A 9,445-nucleotide genomic window follows, 5' to 3' on the forward strand; every position below is an offset into this window, starting at 1 on the left:
AGAGTCACTTGGTGAGCCTTCTATATTCCGGAAGCCCTGATTGTCTGGTAGTTTTAGTTTACCACTTAGTAGTTTTGGGTATACTGGGGGCCTTGTCCCAGTTTTCGGAAAGTTGTTTATTTCAGTCATGTAGTAGAGATTTCGCTGATGGTTTTTCAGATGTTGATAGAGATTGTGGGACATTATTCCCCATTATAGTTTCCATATGATTCTTGGCCATGTTTTTATAATATTATTTATCTGCCGCATTTGTTTTTTCATATGAGTTATGTGCATGATTACCAGACAGATAGGGGTATTTCGAGCCTTTATGATTCGGAATAGTTGTCACGGCTAGGGCCCCGGTTCGGATCGTGACAAACTTAGTATCAAAGCATGTTTCATGATCCCAGGGTGTCTGCGAAATCGCGTCAAGTAGAGTCTTATTTATGGGTGTGTAGCGCGCCACAGTTATAAGCAGGAGGCTACTAGGCATTTAGGAATGTCTCTCTTTCTTCATGTTCTAGTTCGTGCAATAGAGTCAAAGTGTTCCTCTTTCATACTCTCATTAGTGCTATGGTGTCGCCCATATGAAAGTAAAGTCATTCCAAAATTCTTTCCTTACTCTGATGTTCTCAGACATGTCCCATTATTGGGGTGATTCAAGTGCAAGAACTTTATAATCTACATGATATAGTCCTTTTCAATTGAGTCATATAAGATTTTAAAAATTGTGCAAAGACTCGAGAGGAGTCTGTTGGTGCTTCAATATGAGTTGATTCTGGTGTAAACATTGATCCTGATGAAATCATGCTTTCCAGATTAAGGTATTAAGTGCATCTAGTCCCTCTCAAAATCTTGTTACAGATGTGGACAATGTATAGCAGAATGTTGGAACTATATTTCCACCTGAATAGTAGCATAATTTAAAGTGTTGTTGCCATGACCTATTAGTAGTGATATTGGATCAAGAAGTTGGTGATGTAAAGTCACAAAATTAGAATTCAGAGTGAGGGTGATTTTTGTGTAAATAAATATTTCTGTTGAATAACCGATGTTTGAGGATGATTTACCCCTTTATAGAGATAAACTAATGTGGTAGCTAGTAGCACCTATGGATGGTATGGTAGTCCATGGGGGAAGTGTTTTACTCATATTTTATTTATACAGAGTAAGATGTGTAATCTTAGACCATTAAATATTATGTGCCAATTTTCAATCTCTTGTAATATGTAATCTTGTTATCATGGTGTTTTTGAAAAAAAAAATTAAAGTCTAGTGAAGCCGTGTGGGGCTCTTTCAATTCACTAGCATAGTTTCCTTGTCATTCATCTTTTTCTGTTCAAAATACAAAATCAAAGTCTAGTGAAGCCGTGTTAGGCCTATTTCGATTCACTAGCAACTTATTGTCCAACTTGTTGTTCTTGTGTTGGTTTAATATATGTGTAGCTAAATCTGTTTTCATGAGATGAAATTGGTAAAAAGGTGATTCGTCCTTGTGTGTTAGTTTATTAGTAGGTAGAGAAGGAGTTGTTAGTCAGGGTTATTTGTCGGTTGCTTGAAGTGTGAAAATGGCAATATTAGCCAGTAAGTTATAATTATAGACTCATGGTTGCTATAGAAATTGAAGGTAGTCTAAATGTATGATTGAGTGAGTAAGAATGAGGTGAGAAATCCGTATAAATAGAAAAGATTGTATGGGGCTATAATATAAGATTAAGGTTGATCATGTCTATTATGTAACTTTACCCCTTGACCTTCTTTTTGTTGGTAGTTGTAAACTAGTACAACTTGTGAGAAGATATGTAGTGGATTTTGAGGTGTTTGAATAGAATGTGTCAATTTTATGGACTAGCATATTATGTTGCACTCGTCATTTGTGATAGATGATGCTAAACTATAGGATTGAATTTAAGTGTAGAATGTGGTGGTAAAAATAGTGGCATGAGATCGATGATGCATGTTTTATGGGATTAAATTAATAGGCTTGATGTGTTAAAATAGTACGTGCTAATGGATTATGATAAGGAAAACCGTAAGGTCAAGATCGATTATTGTTGTTATGAAGTTCTAGTGTACTAGTGTTTTTTGATGTTTATTTCATGGTTTCCAAGTGAGAATCATGTGTAAGGTTGGGTTGTAAAAATTATGTTTAGCACTAGACATTAAGTTTGAACAGTTGAAGTTCATGAAGGTGGATGTGATGATTTCTTGGTTAATGATGCTAGTTATATGGAAGTGATCTAATAGGCTTGAACGGTGTATGAAATGGCTTTAAGTTTAAGTTGATTCGTAATGAAGTATAATGTTATAGATATGGTGTGTAAGTATGCCCAAGGTGATATGGAGTTGTGGAATTTCTCTAAGACTATTGCATGTTGCGTGTGGCTAGTAGTACCATTGAGTTGCTAGATGGAGAAAGACTAGTAGATGTTATATGGGTTCTAAGTAGCCAGGTTAAAGAGTTTTGATTGATAGTGTTGAGCCTTTTTATATGATCTTGATTCTCACAGTAATGAGACATAAGTTTGGAGTCGTATCATTGGTACGCTATGTCGAAAGTGGTTTGGTTCATCAAAGGCTTGGTGATATCCATGTTAAGTGTTAGAATCTAAGTTTGAGTTTTGAAGGTTGAACCGATAGAAATAAGTGTGCAATCATTATACTATGACTATTGGGGATATCGAAATTTAGAGTGTATCTCAGAAAGTAGTATTAGCAGTGGTCTTTCCACTTTCATGTGTGGGTTTTCGGGTTAAGTTCTATTAATTTTACGTGTTGTCATATTTTAGACCCCAGAGTGTAGTGAGTGCGGTTAAGTTTAAAGTCTAGCAAGGGATCTCCTAAACTTAAGATGATGGCTTGAAGCCAAGGGGGAGATGATAGAACAAGTAACCAAGTCAGGTTCTCAGATCCTAGTAGTGGTGTCATGATGATATAGAACGTCAGAAGGGAAGGGTGAGGCTCGACCCCTTCCTGTCTCAGTATTTTTCAGTTATCCTAATACCTACTCATACCTCACATTTCTGTTCTATGATCATAGTTTATGTTCATGTATATGATAGAGAATAACGTGCTCCTGCAGATTCCTAAATGAGGAACTTCAGTTCATTTAACAGTCGGAATCATATTCCATATGTTATGAACTCTAAATTGAGGTCATGCAGCTCATGACTCATGTATTCACGCTTTATATTGTGCTCAGTTCCCATAATTCATGCTGTACTCTTTATGATGGGCGAAATATAGTTCATAGCCATGTGTGCCCCAATTCAGATTTTTCTTTGATAAATCTCGGATGTTGATTTGCTAATCCTCAGGCCTCAGTTATGTGTCAGGTTTCATATAATATCCTTCCATGCTTCAAGATCTTATGTTCTAGCCTTTTGTGACTCTTTCTTATGTGAGGATGGTTGTGAGGAGTAAATGTTTCTTGTTGATGGAAGATCATAGTATGCTTGTTTTAGATAAGGCCATAAGTGTGAAGTAAGATTGGGGCTAAATCATTGATATATGTGATGGTTAGTGGGAATCTGTGTGTGTATGCTCTGGGGGTAGCGCGTGGGAGTTATATTGATAGTGGTTTAGAGAATGTGTGTAGTATGTATTTATGGGTGTTGCCTTGAAGTTCACATGTGGTTATGAAATAGGCTCGAGTGATATGTTGGGATGGTAGTGGAGGAATGCAATATGCGCTAGTGAATTCATAGTAATAGTTCAGAGTTAGCCTTTGAAGTGGTAAGGCATGATATGCTTAGGGTGTGATCTTTTAAGAGATATAGAAAGTGGAATCTTATGGCTTAGACTTGTATCGTTGTAACACCCTGCATTTCGGGCTAGAAAAAAAACCATGACTCTGACACATTGATAATCCCAGAGCCTTAAATCCTATGCCAATTTGGCATGTTAATCAATTATGTAGTATGTGAATCCATTTGAGCATGAATTTAGACCATAAAGGTCCTTCAAATCAAGGACGAGTTGAAACTATTTCGATCGATTAAGTTCTAGTGGACGTTGTAATTTGTGTCAGCTTCCATCGACCATAACTCTCTTTATATGTCGAATTAGAGATCCTACTATGTGTCAAATGATAGGTCTTCGATTTAACTTTCCAACGATACCAATTTTGCTAAAATCCGACACCCGAGCAAGAAGTTATGGCCTTTCAAAGTATTATGCATCGCCTAACCAATTGCACATGGCCACTGAAAAGCATATGTGGCGCCTATGTAAATATAGGCGATAGTATGTGCGGCGTCTATGTAAATATAGGAGATAGCATATGCGACGCCTATTTAAATATAGGTGATAGCATATGCGGCGCCTATCTTATGGTTTGAAGTGACTTAATTACTCCATTTTTGGGGCAAAATGGTCCTTTTCCCACCCTTATTCAGCCATAAACACGAAATTCAGTCCCCAATTCTCCAAAATATATCCATATTCATCTAAAAATTCTCAAGAACAATCCCAAGGGTTTCTAACTAAAAACCCAAATAAATCAAGATTCAACCGTGGATTTTCAAAATTGATTAGAAATTCGGAATTCCCAATCCACAGGCTTCAAAAAGCACCCATTATTTTCCAAAATAGAGGTACGCGGGGTTTTCCTAAATTCTCATGGGCATAGAAAAAAATCATGTTTTAGTATGGGGTTTTTGAATCTATGTATATATTCATGTACTAAATGTTTTAACATCATTGTTTTGGTCTTTTGACCTGTCCCAAAGTGATTTGAGAATATGAATGTATGAAACCATGTATTTAAGAATGAATTCTTGTTGAGAGCATGATTTTCGGTGAATTTCCTCTTATTATGAATTTTTCAGATTTCTTATAGCATATGAATTGTTTTGCAATGCATCCTTGAAAAACACTATATGAAATCATTGAACTCTTGTTATGATTTAAAGGTGGTTTTACATCACTAAAGAGGGAATCTAGCATGAATGTTTAATGTTCATAATGCATGTAATGAAAGAGTGCATGGATTTGCTAAAGGCACTAGATCACCATATGTTGATGAAGTTTTTGTATGATTTTGACTTGAGTTTCAAAACACGAAATCTTCTATATCAGTTGCATGTTTTTGGTGGTCTAAATTATGCTTTAAATGAAAGATTTAGCTTAATGTATTATGACTCAGAAATCATGACTTGCAAGTCTTGGTATGACAATACCAATTCAGATCAATGACATATCAGACTCAGACTAATAAACATTTTAGACTATCATGATTTTACATGTTCAGAATGTTGCATGTACAGAAAAGGTTAAAAATGGGCATACAGAGATGTTAGGTGGTTCCCTGAAGAGGGCTTGAGTTCAAGCAGCTCATTGCCTAAAATTCTGATTTGCCGACTCGGGTATATTATCATACGCAGACTTAAGTGTCGTGTGGCATATCAGATTCACGAACTCCAACCCTTGCGGCATACTCGAGTTAGAGGCTTCCCCGCTGAGTCAATGACGGATTTCATATCGCTCGTGGAATATCAGACTTATAGGGGATACCACCTAACTCAGAAGTAATACACAGATCAGAGTTTGAGATTTATAGACAGGTTACATTTTTTCAGAAGGTGCCCATGTGTTTTTAGAAACTGTTTTATGCATAATGTTTGATGAACATTTGCTCTCATGTATTATATATATATATATATATATGTTCAATTACTCTATTTTGGATTGCTTCGCGTGCCAGTACAATTGTGCTGACCCCCTTCCTCCCAGGTACTGAGGCACAGTCTAGGGGTCCAGATCCTCAGTAGAGTCTACAGACAAGGTTGTCTCAGAGTTCAGTTTGTGAGCCTTCTTTGCTTCGGAAGGCCTAGTAATTTAGGTCTTTATTTTAGTATGATTTTTGTTCTGATGGGGGCCTTGTCCCAGTTATTCAGATAGTATGTCAGTAGAGATTTTGCAGACTATTGCAAATGTTTATTAAATATTGTTGGCATGTTTTCAGGCCTTTAACTATTTTTAATGGTTGACCATGTTTCTGTATTATTATTCCTATTTCATATTACTATGATCATATGAATTATGTGCATGATTACCAGATAGACAAAGGGCATTCTGGGTCTTTGGGTTTGGGAATGCTCGTCATGGCCAGGGCCCCGGTTCGGGTCATGACAAACTTGATATTAAAGCACGGTTCATGGTCCCAGGGTGTCTGCTAAATCTCGTCGGGTAGAGTCTTGTTTATGGGTGTGTAGCGCACCACACATATAAGTAAGAGGCTAGAAGGCATTTATAAATGTCTGTCTTTCTTCATATTCTAGTTCGTGCTATAGAGTCAGAATGTTCCTCCTTCATACTCTAATTCGTGCTATGCTGTCACCCATACGAAAATAAAAGTTATCCTAATTTCTTCCTCACTCTGGTGTTCTAGATATTCTCCGATTATCTAGCAGAAATTTCAGAAGTCCCACAAAGGACGGGAGAGGAGTTCCCTAGTGTAAAATTGTGTCCTCGTTCTTATGAGGCGTTCAGTTAAGGCAAGAGTAAGATGTGTATTCTTGAGTCATTGAATATTATGTATCAAGCTTCTATCTCTTGTAATCTTGATATCATTGTGTTGTTGAAAACAAAAGTCTAGTGAAGCCGTGTGAGGCCTATTTCGATTCACTAGCATAGTTGCCTTGTCATTTATCTTATTCTTCTTCAAAACACAAAAATCAAAGTCCAATGAAGATGTGTGAGGCCTATTTTGATTCACTAGCAACTTGCGGTTCATCTTGTTGTTCTTGTGTTTGTTGGAACTGTATTTCCACCCGAGTAGTAGTATAAGTTAGAGTGTCGGTGTCATGACCTATTGGTAGTGAATTAGACCAAGAATTTTGTGATCTGAAGTCACAAGGTTAAAGGTCAGAGTAAGGGTGACTTTTGTGATTAAATATTTATAGTTGAATAACCATTGATTGAGAATGATTTACCCTTTCGTGGTGGTACCATTTATGGATTGTATGGTAGTCCATGGAGGAAGTGTTGACTCATAATGTTATTTGTTTTCTTCCTTTCAAAATAGAGAAAGAGCCCAGAGTGGATATTTAAGGTGGTTATAGAAACCCCTTATAGGCTATGAATAAAAATGGCTAGATTAGCCAGTAGGTTGTAAGTATAGACTCATTGTCATATGGGGTATTTGAAGGTAGTCTAAATTCCCATTGGGGTAAGTAAGTATGATGTGAGAAAGCCATATAAGTAAATAAGATTGTATGGTTATAATATAAGATTAAGGTTAATCATGTCTATTATGTGACCTTACCCCTTAACCTTCTTCTCATTGGTAATTGTAAATTAATACTACTTGTGAGAAAGTATGTAGTATATTTTTGAAGTATTTGGGTAGAATATCCCAATTTGAAGGATTAGTATATTTATATTATGTTGCACTCTTCATTGCTTGTAAATGATTGATGCTAGACTATAGGCTTGAATTTAAATAGTGTGGTGGTGAATAGTGGCAAGAGATTGATGATACATGTTTTGTGGGGTTAGATTTGTAAGCTTGATGTGTTGAAATAGTATGTGCTAATGGATTATGACAAGGAAAACCGTAAGGTCATGATCGATTATTGTGGTTATGAATTTCTAGTGTACTAGTGTTTCTTGATGTTTATTTCATAGTTTCTAAGTGAGGATTGCGTGTAAGGTTGGTTGTAAATCATGTTTAGCACTAGACATTAAGTTTGAAACAATTGATGGCCATGGAGATGGATGTGATGATTTCTTGGTTAATGATACTAGTTATATGGAAGTGATCTATAGGCTTGAACAGTGTATGCAAGTGCCTAAGTTTATTTGATTCGTAATGAAGTATAATGTTGTATATGTGATGTAGAAGTATGCCCAAGGTGGTATGAAGCTGTAGTATTTTTCTAAGGCTTATACATGTTATGCATGGGTACTAGTACCGTTGAGTTGATAGGTGGAAAAAGACTAGCTAGATGGTATATGGTGTTCTAAATAGCCAAGTTAAGGACCTTTGATTGATAGCGTTGAGCCTTTTGATAGGAACTTGATTCTCATGGTAGAGGAAAATAAGTTTGAATTTGCTATGTTGGTAGACTACAATAGAAATAAAGTGGCTCATTGAAGACTTGGTGATACCCATGTTAGGTGTTATCGAGTCCTTGAAAGTCGTGCTAATAGAAATAAGAGTAGAGGTACTAGAGGGTGTGCACTTCAACTTTGGGGATACTCATAAAGATTCGAAGTTAGTAAGTGTTCAAGTAATAGATGATGACTATTGGGGTTACAGAATGATAGAGTGTGCCTCAGGAGGTAGTATTAGTAGTGGGCGTTCCACTCTCATATGTGGTCTTTCGGGTTAAGTTTTATTAATTTTGTGTATTGTCATATTTCAGAACCTAGAGTGCAGTGAGTGCAGTTAAGTTTAAAGTCTAGTAAGGTATCTCCCAAAAACTTAAGATGATGGCTTGAAGCTAAGGGGGAGATGACTAAATGAATAACCAAGTAAGACTCTCAGATTCATGTAGTGATGTCATGATGATATAGAACATCAAAAAGTAAGGGTGAATCTTAACCCATTCCTATATCAGTATTTCTCAGTGATCGTAATACCTACTCATGCTTTACGATTTAGTTCCATGATCAGTTCACATTCATACATATGATAGAGAGTCATGTACTCTTGCTTTATAATGTGCTCCATTTTTATAACTCATGTTTTATGCCAAATGATTGGCAAGATTCATCTTATAGCCATGGATACCCTAAATTCAGAGTGCTTTGGTGAGTCCGTGTTGTTGTTTTGCTATTCCTCAGGCCTCAGATGAGTGTCAAGCTTTATATAGTATCATTTCATGCCTCCAGATCTTATGTTCTAACCTTTTTGTGACTCCTCCTTATGCGATGATAGTGGTGGTGAGTAATTATTCCTTGTTGATGGAAGATCATAGTACGCTTTTTTAGATAAGGCTATAAGTATGAAGTAAGATTTGGGGCCAAGTTTTTATTTATATGATGGTTAGTGGAATTTTGTATGTGTATGTTCTTGGGGTGGCTCGTGGGAGTGATATTGATAGTGGTTTAGAGAATATGTGAAGTATGCCTTTATGAGTGTTTTCTTTGAAGTTCATATGTGGTTATAAATAAAGGCTTGAATGACATGTTGAGATTGTTGTAAAGGAACGCTATATGTGCTAGCGACTTCATATTAAGAGTTCAGAGTAGTCATTGAAGTGGTAAGGCATGTTATACTTAGGATGTGATCTTTAAAGGAGATATAGAAGATTGCATCATATGGTTTAGAATAATAGTGTGGTTGGGCATGTTGTATTTTTTTGACTTAGAGTTAGGCTTGATCACGGTGAAAGGATTAAGTTATTTCCGACATTAGTAGAAAGATTTGTCAATGCTCATATGAGAATTTTAAGCTGAGTTGAATGAATATGATATTTAAGAAGAATAGTATAGTTAAGTGATATTCGAGAAGTGT

The sequence above is a fragment of the Capsicum annuum genome, chromosome 4 (genome assembly GCF_002878395.1).
Source record: "Capsicum annuum cultivar UCD-10X-F1 chromosome 4, UCD10Xv1.1, whole genome shotgun sequence".
NCBI lineage: Eukaryota > Viridiplantae > Streptophyta > Magnoliopsida > Solanales > Solanaceae > Capsicum > Capsicum annuum.